The sequence below is a fragment of the Gossypium hirsutum genome, chromosome D06, assembly GCF_007990345.1.
Source record: "Gossypium hirsutum isolate 1008001.06 chromosome D06, Gossypium_hirsutum_v2.1, whole genome shotgun sequence".
Classification (NCBI taxonomy): Eukaryota; Viridiplantae; Streptophyta; class Magnoliopsida; order Malvales; family Malvaceae; genus Gossypium; species Gossypium hirsutum.
The window spans coordinates 53,664,050-53,684,450 of NC_053442.1; the positions used below are offsets into that span (position 1 = coordinate 53,664,050).

The 20,401-nt window shown below is 33.0% G+C and overlaps 1 non-coding gene across 1 annotated transcript; it reads left to right on the top strand.

Moving 5' to 3' along the window:
* The first annotated feature begins 11,190 nt into the window (after positions 1-11,190).
* LOC121218879 (small nucleolar RNA R71) lies at positions 11,191-11,297 on the top strand. Its single transcript, XR_005915361.1, has one exon. It is a non-coding gene; the product is annotated as a small nucleolar RNA R71 (small nucleolar RNA).
* Positions 11,298-20,401: the final 9,104 nt, after the last annotated feature.

The window sequence follows — 20,401 nt, forward strand, 5'->3', positions numbered from 1 at the left end:
ATATACAATACATCAGGTAACTCCTCATAGAACAATAGAGTTGATCGGAAAATGGGGAGAGCCTTTTCTCATTAATGGCCAAAGAGTAAAGCATTATTTTGGAGGAACAATTAATACTGTAGTGATGAACAAACCTTGCAGTGTAGCGTGCTTTTGGATTTCCAAGGAATCAATGGGAAATCAACAAGCATAAAGATTGATAATGAAGAAGGTAACCAAAGTACTGATTTCACAAAACATACAATGAACAAAATTCTTATTTTGGAACCTGCCTTTGAAGTCGCGACATCACAAAGGGATGTCGCGACATCACTGCGTAACTTTGTTTTCAGAACTAACCTTAATTATTAACTTTTTTGTATCTTAATTATATTAGGATTCTTGTTCTTTAACTTTTTATTTAGTAGAAATAAACTATAACTCTTAAATAATTTATTCTTTCCTTCTAATCTATAAATAGGACACATTGCTACCCTCTTTTATCACCATCAAAGATTAAATTGCAGGCATAATAGATTTTAACAAGAATAGATTATCAAATGGTCAGTTTTAGTGTAGGTGCTTCAAGCCTAGTTGTTGAGTTCCAATAAGGCAACATGGATAAATACTTGCAGCAACTACAACCTTATACCTTTATTCAAGAGTAGGGATTTGACCCTCTAATGAGGAATTGCAAAGGAATATGGGAGAATACAACTGGAAGAGAATGGAAAAAATTATGTTTTCCCTCCGAAGAACCCGTAATAATTCCTATGGTGCAAGAATTTTATCTAGCATTAAAACAAAGGGAAGCATCCAGACCATTCTATGAGATGCGCTCTTTTGTGAAGGTTAATGTTCCGGTAATTGAGATGAGTATTTTCCAAATTTATGATATGCCATATTATTATCACGATTATCTCTATAAAACAGATTTGAAGGAATTCAGAAATATAGATACGGAAAAAGTCTTGAGATTTCTAACGAAAGGGAAAGAGATGTGGAAATATCGAATGGGAAGAACAATAACTGAAACATTCAATCAAGAGCTAATGACACCAAAAGCAAAGATATAGATGAAATTTTTTTATTCAAGAATATGGTCTATAACAAAGATGTTTGAGATTGGTCCAAGTCAAGCCAACATAACATATGGGACCCTCCAAAAGAAACAAATATGTATTGGAACATGGATATATAAGAACATGGTTGACAGTGCGAGGAATTTAGGAAAGGATATTCCCCAATATAATTACAGAATTGTGTAAAAGGGTAGGAGTACCCATTGAGTGGATGGATAAAACCATGAATCCCTCAAGGAAATTACTCGGTGATGATTTATTCAAGCAATTTGTTCTTCTATAGACAAAAAAAAGAGGAAAAAAGAAAAAGACGATTTCAGGAAGATAAGGACTAATATTCAAGAGTTAATTCAATAGGATTTTAATTTTAGGAGTAGATGAATTTAGGAAAATTGAATGTGTTTTTTATTAGGAATTTGTATTTTTCATTAGTAGTTATTTTAGGGATCGTATTAATTACTTTAGGGATGATGTAAATATGTTTGTAGGATTAGGGATGTATATATAAAACTTTTTGTTTTGTAGTTCATTCAATTTTTTTAAAAACCTATAACGCTGGGGTTTGTGCAAGTGTACATAGTCGTTATCGAGTAATAAGTAAGTATCGAGTTATCATCTCCACAGGGATTGTATTTGTTCTAGGTCACTTAATTTGTAAAATTATATTAACAATTTGAATAATAAAAGCACAATATAGTTGAGAAGTGGTGATTAAAATATATTCAACTAAATGCAATGATCCCTAAAGCAAATTATCCTAAGTATGCAAACTATATGAATGAAATAGATTTTAGAAAATTTAACACAATTTGCAACAATTATAACATAAATAAACTAGGACAATTACTTTAATTAAACTCAATTTATTATGTTGACTTGGTCCCCAATTTGGACGATTTTGCAATTAGAAGAAACTCTTAGACCTGTGCAAAAATAGTAGATAGTTTAGAGGACCAAATAATATAATTTAACCACTTTAATTAATCAATTTACTTAATTAATTAAAACCTAATTTATTAATGAAGTATTTAAAATGAATTTATGAAATATAACTTTATATTTTATTATTTAATTTAATCATGCATGACCCACTTTATAGCTTAAAAATATAATATGCTCAAATTAATATAAAATAAGCCATTTTATGCATGCAAACTATATAATAATGTATAAAATCACATTTTAATAATTTCTATGTCCTAATTTCATATTTTCGCATATTTCCTTAATTTATTAAGCAATTACTTGGTTTTAACAACAAATTTAAGTAAAAAGGAGATGAATTATATAGGAAAAATCCTATATATTTTTAGTTTACACACCCTAAAACTTAAATCATTGCTTGTCCCGAGTAATGTTCATGCACAACACAATGTCTTGCTAAGGTAAATTTTGCTAAAAGTGTAAGTAGCATCAATCTTCGTCTCATAATCATGCATCAATAAATTCATGCTCATAGATTTCTTTATTAACAAGTAACTCATATACAAACATTTTGAAAATTTTATTCTATGTTTCAAGATATGCCAACATGAATCATAGTTTGCATGTATGTCACAGCCATAGATAATATTCTTCATTCAACACAATTTCTCATCAATCAAGCAAAACAATCATAAGGCTTATTTATGATCTTCATATGTTGAACTTAACACTTCCTCTCCACTAGTGTAGGTGACATAATCATCAAATCAATAGGTCTTTTATAAGGTTGTAATGGGGCTCGGTTAAAGGTGGGGATTTTAAGAGATGGGACATTTTGGTTTCAAAATCTTAACCTTTAACTTGTCTTGGATTTCTCAAAATTCAACCTTTTTCTTCAAGTGAACCTGTGGAACTCCCCCAAACTTATTTTGAACTCATACTCATACATTTTCTTTTTGGAGACTGAGCAAATTTTTCTTTACTCTTTCTTTGTCTTTGTTGTTGTTATTGTTTTTTTAAGCATGAGCACATACATCTTCTGGAAATTTCCCTCAAATGTTAATTACCAAGACAACTTTAGTTAAGATGGTGTACAAAATTAGGATAGCTTTTAAAAAAAAAGATATGGCTTGTAATGTAGGTTTATTACAAGGAACAAGCCTTTAAGCTCAAAAATATAGTTTCAAGGGTCTAATATCATAAGGTGGGCTTGAAAAGGCTCAACCGGTCTAAACAAAAATGGTGCCTATATCATTTTAGATTTTTATGTCCTCTAGGATTTTGCCTCAAGAAAGTCACTAAGTCAATTTTAAAGATATAAACCTTCATGCATGTCTAATCTCAAGAGAAACTAAATTTTCCTGGAAAACATTACCTAAGACTAAGATCATAAAAACATTCCATTTTTCATGATAACATACAATCACTGAGATAAAATCATCATTCATGCTTGCATACAAGCTATCTTATTAAAAAGAATTTCTCGAAACATTCATTTATTAAAACATACTTATGAAAGAAATGATTTGCAACATACTTGAAAATTTTAAAAAATTGAGCAATTATTTGCCTTACCACCCTTTAAAAAGAAGCAATGTTCTAATTGTAAAAACAAAGTAATGAATGAAAAATGAACACCAGGTAGGGTTGTGAAGAAAGAGAGGTGAGTTAATAAGACTGCTTAAATACCAAGTATTTCCTCATAACCCAATCCTAGACATGTTCATTCCCATTGCCACATTACTTAGTCTTTTTCTTTCTAAAGAAGTATTTATTCATGCTTGCTATGTTTTATTTTGCAGAAATTAAATCCTAATTACTAAAGAAATAAATTCCTAAAGACCTAAAAACAATTAAATAAATAACAAGACAAGAATCCTGCCCTTTTATTTTTCTGACTTATTCCCCTTGTCTTCTTTAGCTCCATCTTCACTTGCATCGTATTCTGTCCATGTCTCAAAGACAGCATCTGGGAACTCAGGAACAAAAGTATTAGAGATATTCTTAAAAGTATTTCAAATTGAGTCATCTTTAATTTTTGCATATTTCCAGTAAGTTTGTTGTTGATTGTGCATGAACTTACACATATCCATCAAAATTGACAATTTCGATTTCCCTGAAGTACTTGCATAAGTTGGCATAGGAGTTGTATATTCAGGTTCAACACTTAGCTTGACTGGTTCTTTTTCTGGCTCAACCCTAGGTTCAGGGTTTTCAGCTCCTTCAGCTGGTTAATGACTATTTGGTTCTTTATCAGATTCTTCTTCTTCAGTGTTTGTAATTGAATCGGCTTCAGTTTCAGTTTTATTTGTTGACTCTTCGGTTTCTGGCTCAGTTGGTTCCTCTTGCTCGCCTTGGTTCAGCTCATGCACTCTCTCTACTAACCTTTCAAGATCATGACTTGTAATGCACCCTTGGACATACTGCCCCTTCAAATTTGCTTGTGTTTTAACACGGGCCCTTAAGCAAAGTGAAGTGATTAATGATGGGAAATAAGCACTTCCTGCCTTCTTTTTAGCACAATCATGAATCTCCTTAAGGATAATTCTCCCAACATTAATGGACTTTTCTGTCAAAATTGCATATAACAAGAGCATCTGTTCCATCAAGATGGTGGAACTGTGTGAGATAGGCATAAAACTGTAGCGAACAAAATAAAACCATATCTTTGCTACTGGTTTTAAGTATTCTCTTCAACAAGAATGGCTCCCATACTTTCTTATAATCCTTTGGGATCCTGGATTTGTCACAACATCAAGCACTTGTTGAAGAAACTCCCAATTGATATTGTTCATCATTGGGTAGTACTCATCTTCTTCAATATCAGGTAAATTAAACAAATTATTGATGGACTTAGAAGTAAAAGGTACATTTTTCTTTCGAATGATGGCTTCAATAGCATCTTGCGTAGTCAAACTAGCATAGAATTCTCGAACTAGTTCATCATCGGGGAGTGAACAAGCATCACAGAATCGTTCCCACTTGAGATCATTGATTATCTTTCTAATCGACACAGGAACAACCATCACATCATTGCTCTCTAGGTTAAAACTTTTTTCCAGCATCATAGTTTGATGCTTGAAAATTGAATCAAATAGCTCTTTCACTTCTTCATCAACCACAATCGGGTTTTGAGGAGTAGTCTTTGACGATCTAGTTCTTTTGCGAGACAGTATTTTCCCAAAAATTTGGTAGAGTTTCTGTACAAGAGAGAAAAGATAAATCGACAAAGTAGGTATAACTTGCTACAACAAAAATCTTGAGACAGCAAAGATGATGCGTCGGCGATCTCTTTGCGGTAGCAATAGGAAATTTTGGCAAAAAGAAGAAAAGAACTAGGGTTTCTTTCAAGATTTGAGGTTGACAGCACAAAAAAGAGGTTTAGGGATTTTTAGGGTGTAAGTAAATTGCTTTGAGGGATATGAAAATTAGTAGAATAAAGAGGGGTTTATATAGGGAAAAATTAGGGCAACATGTAGCAAAAATTTAGCTACATTAAAGTTACTTGGGCAGCAAGTAATAGATGTGAAGGCAAGGCATAGATTTTTCCATCTTTTTTGCTGTCTTGGGCCTTAAACTTAGACTGCATCTTAAAAAAAAATTGATTAGTACTTGGGCCAAATTTGACCCTCTTTATTAACACAAAATTAAAACAGCACAAATGAAATTAAAAAAATAGTCTTAATTAGAAAATTTCTTCTTAAAAAATTACATTAAATTAATTCCCAAGAAAGGTTGGAGGGGTCACAGCGGTCCCGCTTAAGTTCCAATCTCCTTAGACAGAATTAATTAAATGTAATAAATTAAGAAAATAAGTTCTAATTAATTATTTATTTATTTACACAATGAGTTCATGAAAAATTAAAGGTCTATTAAGATGAACGAGGATTCAATTCGCTCATCTTCACCATCCTAGTAATGTTTGAGACGTTGACCATTAACTTTAAAAGTACCTCCGTAATTGTCGTACAATTCAATAGCTCCATAAAGGTAAAATTGGTAGATGGTATAGGGTCCTTCCCATCGAGATTTTAGCTTCCCAGGAAATAACTTCAGCCTTGAATTAAACAACAACACCTTCTGAACTTCTTTAAACTCGCGAGGTTGTATATGAGTATCATGCCATCTCTTTGATCTTTCTTTGCACATTTTGACATTCTCATAGGAAAACAACCTCAGCTTTTCCAACTCATCCAGTTGTGACATCCTTCTCTCACCGGCTTGCTTAAGATCATAGTTCAACTGCTTCAAAACCCAATGAGCTTTATTCTCCAATTCTAATGGCAAATGACATGCCTTCCCAAAAGCTAACCGGTAATGAGTCATTCCTAACGGAGTCTTGAATGCTGTTCGATAGGTCCATAATGCATCATCGAGCCTTCGAGACCAATCTTTTTTGCTAGGCCATACTACCTTTTCAAGGATACCTTTTGTACAAGCCCAACTTTACCCAGGGCCCTAAAACATAAGTTACCAGCCCAAATCAGAAACCCAAACCAAAATAAAACTAAAACAGCCTAATAAGCCCAATAAATAATTAGAACCAACCCAAAACAATTAGTCAAACTAGGGTTTCAGCTTTTCTGAAACCCTAGGCACCGCATGTCCCTAGCTCTACTGGCCGCCGCGCACTGCCACCACCGCCACTATCCCATCGCCACTTGCTCGTTAATCACCCTGCAAAATGAAGCAAACACGCAAGCAAGAAATAAAAGAAAAAAAACAGAAAAGCAGGTATCTTTCTTGGCTATAAATGGCCCAAAATATTTTGTAATGAGGTTTCGGCCTTTAGTTTTCATAGACATTCGAAATAAAAAGAGAGGTTGTTGTGTTCTTCATTTTTTTTGTTTTTTTATTCTTTTACTTTTATTTATTTATTTAATTTTTCTTTTACAAACCCATTTAAAAAAAACTATTAATAAGAAGGATAAAAGAGGGGAAAGGGAGTTTACCTGTATTGCGTCGGTGAAGAAAGGCAAACGGTCTTTCTTGTTTTGCCGAGTTTGATTCACCTTTCAAGAGATTTGGCCCTAGATTCGGTTTTTAAGGATGGTCGGCTTCAAAAAGGACCAAAAAAAGGTCCAATCTTGCACCTTCGACCACCGCATACGGCGGGGGTGCGCCGGAGTCTTAGGCCGGAGTATGGGCAAAGGGAGAGAGGGGCTGAGAGAGAATGAGGGAGCTTTTCTAAAAAATGAGGAAGAAATGAGAAATTTTTTGGAAAATTTTAGTTTTTATACTGCTACAAAATGGCACCGTTTCATTGAAGGTCTTTAGTGCCAAAACGGTGCCGTTTAAGGCCGACCCGCGTGCGACCCGACCCGCTTCAGGGAAGATCCGCGTGTTTTCAACGAAAGGGCTAATTGCACTTTTAGCCCTTCCACTTTTTTAATGATTTCAATCAAGTTTTTTTTTATTTTTTTTTGATTTCACCCCGTGATTTTTCTGAGACCCCAATTTAGTCCCCCGCTGGAATGACACTGTTTTGGAGAAAAAGGAAAATTTCCCTTTCGGCCCCTCATTATTCGTGCGTTCAAACCAGTCCCTCATCTTTTATTTATTTCGAAACTACAGTGTTTTTTTGTTTTTATTTCAATTTAGTCCATATTTTTAGTTATTTTATTATTTAATTAATTATTTTAATATTATTATTGCTACTAGATTACATTATTATTATCATTATTGTTATTATTTACTTATTTATGTTATCTTAATTTCAAATTTTTGTTATATATACATACATTCATTTGGTTATATATGTGCATACATACGTACATAATTTTTTAATTTATTTGCATATATATATATATATATACTTATATATATTATTTATACTTTATGCCTTATATATATATATATGTACACATACACACATGCGTTTCTACAATACATGTATATACATGCATGTATATTTTATAACTCATACATAGACATACATATAAATGTCTTTCATATTTTATAATTTCAAAGTATATATATACATACTTGTATATGTTCTTTATATTTTAAAATATATTTATATATATTTAAATCTTTTACAATACATATATACATATGTTTCTTTTATATTTTATTTAACTTATATACATATATATGTAAATACTTATATTTTTATATTTTATAATTCATATGTATATATCTCTACATACATACTTCTACTCAAATATATACTTACTTATGTTTTTTACTTTATAATTTATATACATGTTTGCATAGTTATACGTATTTGAATTTTTTATATGTAAATACATTCCTACATATTTTATGATTTATAATTTATATATATACGTGCATGTTTTTATTTATATATATACATATTTGTCTTGGTATATATTGATATTATTATTTATATATATTTTATTTCCGACTTTGTTACACATATATACATAGATCTTTATTTTATTTTTATTTTTAGTTTTATAATTTATTTTCATTATTGATATTATTGTCTTATCTGATATTTATTTATTTATGTGTTCATCATTATTTTCATGAAATGCTTTTAGACCCTTTTATTTACTTGTTATTTCGTGTATAATTGATTTGTTTTATGTATCTTTTGTTGTCACTCGTATTATTTGTGTTTACATTATCTTAGTCATTATCGTTTCGTTACGCATATTAATATTGTGGTTGTTTTTACCATCTCGTGTTAGATCAACTTTACCCGATTCATAAATCACGATTTTTTTTTAAAACGAGTAACATTTTTTATTTTGGGATTTAAAAAGGTCGTATCCTAACTTACGGGGTTTCAACTTTCTCGATAAATCCAAACACAATACTTTCCAAACCTAAGCTTTTAAATGATCTCGGGAATTAACAAAAAAATTGTGTTCTAACTTACGGGACATGATTTCTTTTCAAAACCGAGATAATCGATTATCTTTTAAATAAATAAATTTTTGGCATTTATTCTCGTGTTGAGAATTTAAGACATTGTGTCCTAACTTACGGGATGTAATTCTTTTTCTTGATTAATGTAAAATATGCCCTTTTTTTGAAAGTTTTTTAACATTTCAACAAAGGATCATATTTTGAATCTTTTTTCCAAATTTTTAATCTTCGACACTAAGACACTAATTAATCAACAAGGTACCAATTTTGGGCGTGTCGAGGGTGCTAACCCTTCCTCGTACGTAACCGACTCTTGAACCCGTTTTTTGATTTTCGTAGACTTAAATCGTTGTTTTGATCAAATTAAATTGTTTATTAAAAAAATCATTTTTCGAGGTGGCCCGATCACACCTTATCAAAAAAGATTGGTGGTGACTCCTGTTTTTATTTTCAAATCTAAGTCGACCCCGTTTTGTCAAAAAAATGGTGTCAACACCTTTGATTTCGCGATTCAGTCTTTCAACTTGCCCATTAGACTGGGGGTGATAGGCAGTAGTAATCTTGTGCTTTACATCATTTTTTTTAAGCAACCGCTTAAGTCATTTGTTTACAAAGTGAAAACCTTCATCACTAATAATAGCTCTTGGTGTCCCAAATTGTGTAAACACATGCTTATGTAGGAATCGCATGACTACCTTAGGATCATTTGTACGGTATGCTTCAGCTTCAACCCATTTGGATACATAGTCCACAGCAACAAAGATGTATTTGTTCTCATACGAAAAAGGAAATGGGCCTAAGAAATCAATGCCCCATACGTCGAATAATTCAATCTCCAAAATATTTGTTAAAGGCATCTTATTCCTCCTTGATATATTACTAGTCCTTTGGCATTTATCACAGTTCTTCACATAAGCATAAGTATCTTTAAATAGTGTAGGCCAAAAGAAACCTGCTTGCAAAATCTTTGCAGTAAGTGAACCACCAAAGTGTCCCCCACTTGGAGATGAATGGCAATGATACAAGATCTCAGCAATCTCGCTTTCAGCTGCACACTTTCGAATTATATTATCTGCACATTGTTTAAACAAAAACGAATCCTCCCAAAGATAATACCGACTATCATGAAGGAAATTTTTTCTTTATTGGTATATCGTTTCTTGAGGAATTTATTACACTCCTTTGTCAAAGCAACAATCTCATACTCACTCAGTCGTTTCTTCTTAGACAGTATATCCTTCAAAAGCTTCACATAATTCAGAATATTGATGTGTAACTGCTTCTGAACATCTAAAAACTTCTTGAATTGCACCTCTTGTTTCTACTTATTTTGCTGCAATCTTTGCGGATATGAAGGTGATGGAACTTTCGGTTGAACCAGACAAATTTTCTGAGTAGGTAAATCTATATCCAAAGAAGATGTTAAAGTATTTGAATTTACTAGGTTAGGATTTACCTTATCAGTCTTTACAGATTCTGACTCTTTTGGTGTATGAACTTTAACATCTGGTTGACTTCCCTCTTTTTCAGCATGCTCATCTTCGACATCAATCAACCGGGGTTCTAGAGTCTTACCACTTCGCAATGCCACCACCTTGATATGTTCTTTACCCAAATTCCTTGGATTCTCAGTATTGCTCGGTAAGGTTCTTTGCGGTCTATTACGAAGCTTTGTAGCCAACTGACCTATTTGGTTTTCCAAATTTTTTAGTGCTGCTACTTGGCTTTGGATCAAAGCATCATTCTTTGACATGTATGCTTTCAACAGGTTGTCATAACTATTTGATGCCTCAAATTGAGGTGGTTTTGGAGCTTGCTAATTAAACCTTTGAAAGTGGTTGGGTCTTTGATACAATAAGTTATTGTTCGGTCCATTTCCGTGGTTGCTCTAAGAAAAGTTAGGATAATTACGCCATGAAGGATTGTAGAAGTTGGATTGGGGTCCTTGTCCACTTCTATTTTGATATTGGTTCCCCACACAGTATACTGACTTGGGATTTGATGGAAAATTCTCAAAAGAATGACCTTCCCCACAGTACACACAAGAAACTACTTCAAACGGACTTGGTGGCTGAGCTGCAGAATTATTAGTACTATTAGCGATTAACTGTTTTAACATAGAGGAAATAGACATACCTGAGTTGATAATGAAGTGAGGGAGTCAACTTCATGAACTCCGGCTACACGACTTCCTGAAGCTATTCGATTTGTTGGCCGTTGATAGTTATTACTCGCGATCCTCTCGATGATCTCATAAGCCTCATTATAAGACTTAGACAAAATTGCACCATTCGTGGAAGCATCTACCATCAATCTTGTATGTGCATTGAGACCATTATAGAATGTTTCTAGCTGGATACAGTGAGGAATCCCATGATGAGGATACCTACGAAGTAACTCCTTGAATCGCTCCCAAGTCTCATACAACGACTCGTCATCCAATTGTTGGAAAGTTGTGATCTCGTTCCTTAACTTAGCATTTTTGCTAGGCAAGAAATACTTAACCAAAAATCTCTCTGCTAATTCTTGCCATGTAGATATGAAACTTGGTGGCAATGAATTGAGCCATGCTTGTGCTTGATCTCGCAACGAGTACGAAAATAACTTCAACCTCAGTGCGTCTTTAGTGACACCGACTATCTTGAATGAATCACTCACCTCCATAAACAATCGAAGGTGGAGATGTGGATCTTCTGTGGGCATACCACTAAATTGGCCCACAATTCAAACCGGGTTGCCTTAATATCTGGCCTTCTAATTCCTGGGTTTAACTTATAAAAAGTGGCACAGCATATTGTCTGATGCATCGATCCCTATCATCAGCAATGAGGATGAGATTTCGTACATGATCGGCTTTATTACCTTGGTCTTGTTTTTGATTTCAAAGGTCCATCTCGACTTGTCTTTGAGCTGTTCTTTCACATCTTCTTTGTCTGAAAGTTTGCTTAATTTCAGGGTCTACAGGGAGTAAATCGATAATTCGATATATGCTCATAAACACCTGAGAAAAAAGATCACAAAAATTAAAAAGAATAAGTTAGTAATGTTAGAAATAAATCAAATTGAAAATAAATAATTTCACGAAAAAAATGAATATGGCAACAGTTGAAAATCCCCGGCAACGGTGCCAAAAACTTGTAATGCTGGGGTTTGTGCAAGTGTTCACATTCGTTATCAAGTAATAAGTAAGTATCGAGTTATCGTCTCCACAGAGATTGTATTTGTGGTAAGTCAATTAATTTGTAAACTTATTTTAACAATTTGACTAGTAAAAGCACAATATAGTTGAGAAGTGGTGATTAAAATATATTAAACTAAATGCAATGATCCCTAATTCAAATTATCCTAAGTATGCAAGCTATATGAATGAAATAGATTTTAGTAAATTTAACACAATTTGCAACAATTATAACATAAATAAACTAGGAAAATTACTTTAATTAAACTCAATTTATTATCAACATGCTTCATAACATTCGGAAAAACATTCTATGGCAACTCGATCTTTCATGAGTTTGGAAACCACGTTAATACGTATTTGACTGATCCTTATTTTCTAATGGTTTCTTAGCATTCATGTGAGGTAACAGGGACGTGTTAGGTTTGGAACAATTTAATCACACAAATCTAAAAACTATGCAGATAACAGAGTTTGGTTAGAATTGTTATGCAGCCTACAATTCAATTGGGTTAGGATCTAAATTGAGCATGCACATTTCAATTATGCGTCCATTAGCCGTCGTCTAGTTAGGATCACTTAGCTGATTCAGGTGTATTTCAATCAGGTATGAACGAAATACATACTTGATTTTAATTGAAAACATGATCTATTGAGGCACAAACATTATAAGCATGAATCAAATAAATATTATTTAATCAAAATAATCATCCTAGCTTAAATAAAATTAAGCTATCATTGCTGTAAACAAGAACAAAGAACACATAGCAAAAATCTTTATATTAAATTAAAGAACAGAAAGATTAAACCCAATTCAGAGTGGCTGTCACACAAGACTCTGACTGACGAGGCTCTTTCGTTCCTTTGCTTTGCTCCTTTGCTGATGGCTTTCCAAGGTGGCCGACCAAGGGTTCTTTAATAGGCTAATTTGCTAAAAATCCTTATGCAAGGATGATGATGGGCATGAGGGGGAAAGATGGCTAAGAGAGTTGAGAGAAGAAAGAATGATGAATGAGTGAGGGATGATGGGATGATTGAAAAAGTGAGAAATAAGCTCTTATTTATAGGCAAGGCAATGGAGCTAGTTTGCTAAAAATAGGAGTGCCTATCTTTTGAAACTTCTTCCAAGGGTGGCAAGCCATGAATTGAGGAAATGTGATTGATTTTTCCTTAATTTTTGGTCAATTTGAGTGCCACAACAACTTAGGACTAAGACTCAGTCACCAGCAAATCTTGGGGAAAATCTCTGATCTCTTTAACTCTTCAAGGACCTTGTATAATTAAACCAAAAATTTATTTATGGTCAGCCATGTGCAACAAAAAATTGGGTTGACTTGGTCCCCAATTTGGACGATTTTGCAATTAGAAGAAACTCTTAGACCTTTCCAAAAATAGTAGATAGTTTAGAGGACCAAATAATATAATTTAACCATTTTAATTAATTAATTTACTTAATTAATTAAAACCCAATTTATTAATGAAATATTTAAAATGAATTATTAAATATAACTTTATATTTTATTATCTGATTTAATCATGCATGACCCACTTTATAGCTTAAAAATATAATATGCTCAAATTAATATAAAATAAGTCATTTTATGCATGAAAACTATATAATAAAGTATAAAGTCACATTTTAATAATTTCTATGTCCTAATTTCATATTTTTGCATATTTCATTAATTTATTAAATAATTACTTGGTTTCAACAACAAATTTAAGTAAAAAAGGTGATGAATTATATAGGAAAAAACCTATATATTTTTCAGTTTACAAAACCCAACACAAATGAGACACAAACAATTTGAGCTTTAAACGATCAAAGGAAGAAGAACCCAACATTAGCAGTTGGAGCGACCACGATCAATCTGGTAATTTCTTTTTTTTTTTATCTCTTTATGGGCTACACATTGAGGATAATGTGTCAACTAAAGTCTTGGGGGGGTAACACAAAAAACTTGTTTATTTTCAATTCCTACATTTTTCTTTTATTTTTTTCTTTTCTTTGGTGCGCTTGAGCTTTTTGAAATACAAGTGATTGGTTAGGAGCATGTACATAGGTTGCTTATGTTTACAAATAAATTTGGCGTGATGGTAGGTGATTTTATGTTTTTTTACTAGACTACTAAGTTTTATATGTTACACTCTACATAGGTATTAAGCAATCAATTGTACCAAATGATATAGAAAATACAAGGAAACGAGCTTGCTAGTATGAATGATAAATGGTTGAATTTGAGTTTGTTTTGTTGATTAAATATGTGCATATTGAGATAATTTTAGGGATGACCTAAGGCATTGTTTGAAACACATCTAAATCCAAAAAGTTGACCTATTTGTATTTCACCCTTAGTTCTAATTTTTGAGCTTGTTGACACTTCTTGATGAAACTCATTACAAACCTCGAGCCTGAAAACGTTAATTTGTATTTGCCCTTTTTTCTTTGGTCCTGCACTACACAACTATAGACGTCTGGCCCTACGTATTGAGGGTTAAGTAGATGCATTACGATGGAATTTGTAAAAATAGAGTGAAATAGGAAAGATTGGTGTGATATTGGAACTATAAGTTAGCCTAATGTAAATAAAAAGAAAAATCCAAAAAGAAAATTAGTACGAGTAGAAAAAGTCCTAAACTAGCAGAAAAGCATTCATGAGTGAGATGTATTGAAAAAGAGAAAAGTCAAAAAGTCACAAAAGAAAGAAAAACTTGTTCACTAGTTCACAAAAACTCGTAATGCTAGTCATAGTTACTACATCATGCTATGACTTCCTAGATATGGAGAGATAATGAAGGTGAGAGAAGGAGAAAAAAATGCGATGAGTGGGTAAGGGTCACTAAGGGGGGAAGAATAGGGATCAATATGATGTGCCAAACTATTTTCGTGTTTGTAACCCTCTTGATGCTTACTATCTTTGAATTCCATACTTGTCCTAAGCATTAAAACATTACAAGCCTAAAAGTACCGTGTGACCTAAATATCTTATACATGAATGGACCTCATACTAAATATACAAATAAATGACTATTCGTATTCTGCTCGGATAATCAAAAGTACTTGTATGATTTACTAATGGATCCTTACAGGTGAGACCTTCAATGCTTGTATATATTGTAACATACTAAACTTAGATATTTGTGGTCAAAAGTGGCAAATCAATTATTCATCATGTTAAAGTTGTGAGTGAACGTAAAATGCTTAAGTCACGTGTTCTGAAGTCAATATTTGCATCATATTTTCTCAAGGGTCATCATTTTTATTTCTTATTTTTATTCATATTGCTTGAGGACAAGCAATGACTTAAGTGTGGGGGAGTTTGATCTGCCATGATTTGGTGGAGCAAATATAACTAATTACAGCACTTTAAGAGCTTGAAAACAAATATTTTCAATAGGTTTGAATTATGTTTTCTTAAGTTTTTAATAAGTTAATAAAATATGCAAATTGAGTCTATTTATTGACCTTAGGGGTCTAAGAAGGCCTAAAGGTGAGCTAACGCACTTTGTGAGTGTACAAGAGACCTTTAGAAGGCATATTAAACTGATACTGGTTGCTATGTCACAACACAGGATGACCGATGTCGCAACATAGGGAGTAAAATGGAAAAACCTTAAGACTACATTCAATGTCGTGACACTGCCTAAGGGTGTCGTGACATACCCCTGAAGATATCCCAAAAGGAGCATGCTGATTGCTATGTCCTGAAACAGATATTGGTGTGTCGCGACATCGACTCTGGGACAGAAATTGATATGAAACAGGGGTGTTTTGGTCTACAAAATCAAACTTAAAGCTCAGGAATGTCAGCTAACCTAGGTTTGAGGACGACGACCATTTGAGCTCTATAAATAGGCTCCATTGGCACATGTTATAGACATAATTCACTTAGCCTAGATTTTATTTAGTAAATTTAGTTTAGTTTTTCTTTCGTTTTTAGGTTTTAGAATTTATTTCACTTGTTCTTCGTTGTTCTCAAGAGATCTGAATTGTGGAAAGCATTCAAACTTTGTGGATTCGCGATTAATCTCAATACAATTAGGCTATTTCATGTACTCTATACCATCGATTTAATTATCATGTTTTCTCTTTATATTGATTCTATATTGTCTATGAAAATCATAAGGAACTAATCTCTCTTTAGGGGATTAGTGAGTGGAGGTATGATCTATTGACTATTTTGTAGGTTTACTCAAAGCCCATCTGTGAACACCTTCACCAAAAGCTAATCTGGACTGTGAGGTCGGAAGATATGTAGTTCTTACTGACTCATTATGTTAGTGGAAGATTGGAAGACCCTACTGCGGTAGGGACTAGTTGATTGACGAGGAGATGGGGAAAACCAAAGCGAGCTAATTACCCATAATCAATATTTGATTCATTCTCATTTTCTATCTCTTGAACTTTATTGCTTTTATGATATTTTGTTTTATTGTTATAAAAACCCCAAAAATCCTTTATTTTATGTTTTTGTACTATAACTAATTTAATGTAATAATTAGATCTTTTAGTATTTAGGTTAGAATTGATCTAGCACTCGCCTCCCTTTGGTATGATCCTCGGAGTACTCACCTATTCCATTGTAAAACTATATTACAACTCGACCCATATACTTGCGAATACCACCTCGTATTTCTCTATTTTACTACAGTATTCATACTATGGACGTTAGTACATCTGAGTTAGTCAAATAGTACATCTGAGTTAGTCAAATCCTTAAGTATATTTTCTATCTCCCTAATTTTTTTTGTTTAAACTGATTACAATGATCTTTATATAGGCTAAACTCAAAATATTAAAGTGCTTAAACTTTTCTTGAAGTCCTTAACGTTTGAGTAGGACAAATACACCTAATTTCCTTCCAAAACGTAATTATCATGTGCAGGACTTTTTTGGGCTGCTTAGGGGATGTGTTGCAACACAGGTATGCGATGTTGCAACACAGTGGGTATGTCGTGACATAGCAGGGAACGTGTCGTGAAATTGAAGGTTGTTTCACTCCAAGACTTGTTTTCGCCTTCTATCTTCGATGTTGAGACATCAGTGTTTTGGTGTCATGACAGAGGCATCAGTTTCGGCCCAAATATGCATCTTTAGCTCTCGATTTTTCCTAGAAGACCAAGCTATCTTATTTATATATATAATGTAATAAAAACTACTAAAAATCATAAATTACTACTTTAAGCATGGAAACAAAAATATATAGTAAGATGCTTTGATTTAACTACTAAACAAGCTAAATTTATGTGTAACAAGGATGTAAATAATAGTGTAATTCATTGTAGGTCAGCAACATTGCTACCTTCCCCAATTGGAGCAGTAGGATCTTTCTTTCCTTGCAAATCACATATGAGAGATCTAATATCCATAATGTGCCTAAGTTCCTTTGAAGAATCACTACACCCTCATCAATCTGAATTTGCAGCACGAACACCAGTAACACCTACATCACTAATAACAATATCATCAGCACCACTTGCTATTTCTTGAGTGCTTGCAGAACCTTCTTGACCACTTGAAGAAAAGGCAGACCACTTGCAAGGTTACAAATTACAATATGAATATAAAAAATTTACAGACTCCACTTTTTTCCCTAATAAATTTATCCCCAACTCATCAGAAGCATTGTGGGGCCAGGCAAGCTTTGTAGGAAACACGAGATAAAGGTTTGCACCATTCCTAATATCATATGCTTGACAGCCATTAGGACTTAGCTCTAGAAGATAATACAAAAATTCATTTCGCACGGTGAGCAAGCTCTCTAGTTTCAACACGTGACCTTTGTACAACCTTGGGTACTGAGTAGCAACTACCTCAGAATCAAGGAATTGGCATTGTGTACAAACAATAAGTTGGATAAAATTTAGTTTGGAAATGATTTTCTTTCACAAAGAAAATTTAAAATTTTGAAAATCAACCCAATTTGTGATATTTATAGCAATAAACCTTAACCGAATCCGTACTTGTGTTTTTGACTTAGCGGATGTTCATTGTTCCTGGCTTTCAACCAAAAAATATTCTCCTCTATTCTCGTACCACAAACTGTTTCGAATGTGGGCTCGAACCAATTGAATCGAAACATAGGACTAGAAAAATTTCTCTTTTTTTAGGGTGAAAACAAAAATTTTCTCTTTTTAATAGTAATCGGTAGAATTGTTATTTTGAAAAAATATATGTAATAGTAAAGAATAAATTCTCTTTATTTTTTGGAAGAATAATAATATTTCAAAATTGTTTTAGTAGCTTCACATGTGTCATTTATTTATATGAAGAGAAGGTAGAACCCTTGTTAAGTTGTAGTGGTTTATTTCAAACAGAAAAATATCCTACCTAGAATAGGACTAGGGTGGACGATACACCCTAGTATTCCAACTAGAGTTGCCACCCCCTTTATGTCATAAGGGGTTTTTGGGCCTCTCTCACATCGGGTCAAATTACGAGTACTTATTGGGCTTTTTTGACCCAGTACTCTGTAATGTGATCTAACCCGATTCAGTTTTTCTATTTCTCAAAATAAAATTTCATATTTATATATAAAATAATTTTCTCATCCCTATTTTACCCTTAAAAAAATTGGATAATTTTACCCTTGGTAAAATTTTGACCATTTTTCCCCAGGTAAAATTTCGAGAAAAAATGTTCAATATTTCACAACTCAACATGTTCACTATGAATGAATGATTTATTTTCATTTTCGGGCTTCAAAACAGTCCAAAAATATAAACTTATTATTCTGATCATTTTTTAAGAAATCCATCTAGGATTGCAAATGGATTATTTCCATTTCCATTTCCATTTCCATTTTTTGAAACCTACATTCATTTCCAAATGATTCCATTTCAACATTTCACATTTCCTATTCATTTCTGGTTTCAACAAGCTAGCGAAGGGACCAATTGGACATGTGTAGTTAAGGCTCAAATGATTTATAATTAAGTTTATGCTTTTTGCCTATTAATTTTAAACTTATTTAGTCATGAAGTCATTCCACTATAGTATCGTGGCTGAGCTCTCCCCAACGACATACCATTACTAAAACAACTACTCAGTGCTAGTCCAATGACCATGTCATAAGTGTGTTACCCTCATAGTATATCCTTGATCTCTTTGGGATAATATCTGGTCTCCCAATATGATCTTATTTTATCTTATGGTAACCATTACAAATTTTTTTATGAAAAGTCAATCACTATCAAATAGTGATCAAGTCATCCATCACAAACACGAACAACCCCTGGCCACGTTTACTTTTCATCAACCATGTAATGCCAATGAGAGGATATAATTTACCCATGTTTTGGGCAATGAATTCCATTGTTGTGAATGACACTACAGACTACAGAATTTGTACACCTAACATACTAGTTCTTGATTCCTTATCTATTTGAACTTAGGCTTTTACTTACATCAAAGTGTACAAGTCACGCATACATAGTCCGCCATCCACTTAGGATTCAAGAATGCCACACTATGAATGTCACAAGTGAATAAATCCATAAACAAATTCAGGGTCTATTTTTCTTAGGTCCTACCCGATGTATTTTTAGTCCATTCAATCACATCTGTCTCTATATTCTGGGAGTCATCCACTCCGATGCCCAAGACAAGGCATCTCCCCAATTGGACTTGATAGTTGACATATTAGTCTTTTAATTGGTTTACTCATTTCTGATTAGACTAAGTACATGTTTAGGTTCATCTACTAATACAAGCCATCTTTCTAAACTCCTATCCGACTACCAGTTAGTGTTAGTTAAACATTTAGACAACTAATGAGAAAATTTCTTTCTAGTTTGCTTTACATGCAAAAACCATGTGAGGAAGATATACAATATATTAATGTAATTTATGAATAATTTTATTAACCAATTTGTTTGAAAAATTACAAGTGTACTTAGATGAAAATACTAAAGTTAGGGTACAAGATCCACCATATCGGTACTTGAAAGGGTCCAAGCAATAGGGAAACCAAAGTGATCACCGAATTTTCACTTCACTCATTTATATTTCGAACGGTTAATCCAAAGGTTAGATGACCAATTCTGTATTATCGATTCTAACAATCTTAGGGACAAAAGTATGCCATCCCTAATGAATTGTCCCGGTTCAAAACCTTCAGCTAATAAATACTTTGAATAATGAACAGCAAGAGAGGCTCATCGCGAAGACAGTAGTCAATGAAGTACACAATCGATATAAAAAAAGAAAAATTAGTGAGTTGTCCCAATGCAATCCTATACTCTTGAAGGACAGTGCAGAAAAATAGGTGAAGAGAAAGATGGAAGCCTGCTTCCAAAAGATGTAAAGGTAGCAGAAAACCCTTTTCAGTCTCACTTAATTTCTTTACACCCTCAACAATAAGAAAATCAAAAGTAAAGTATGACGAAATGATTTCCCAAA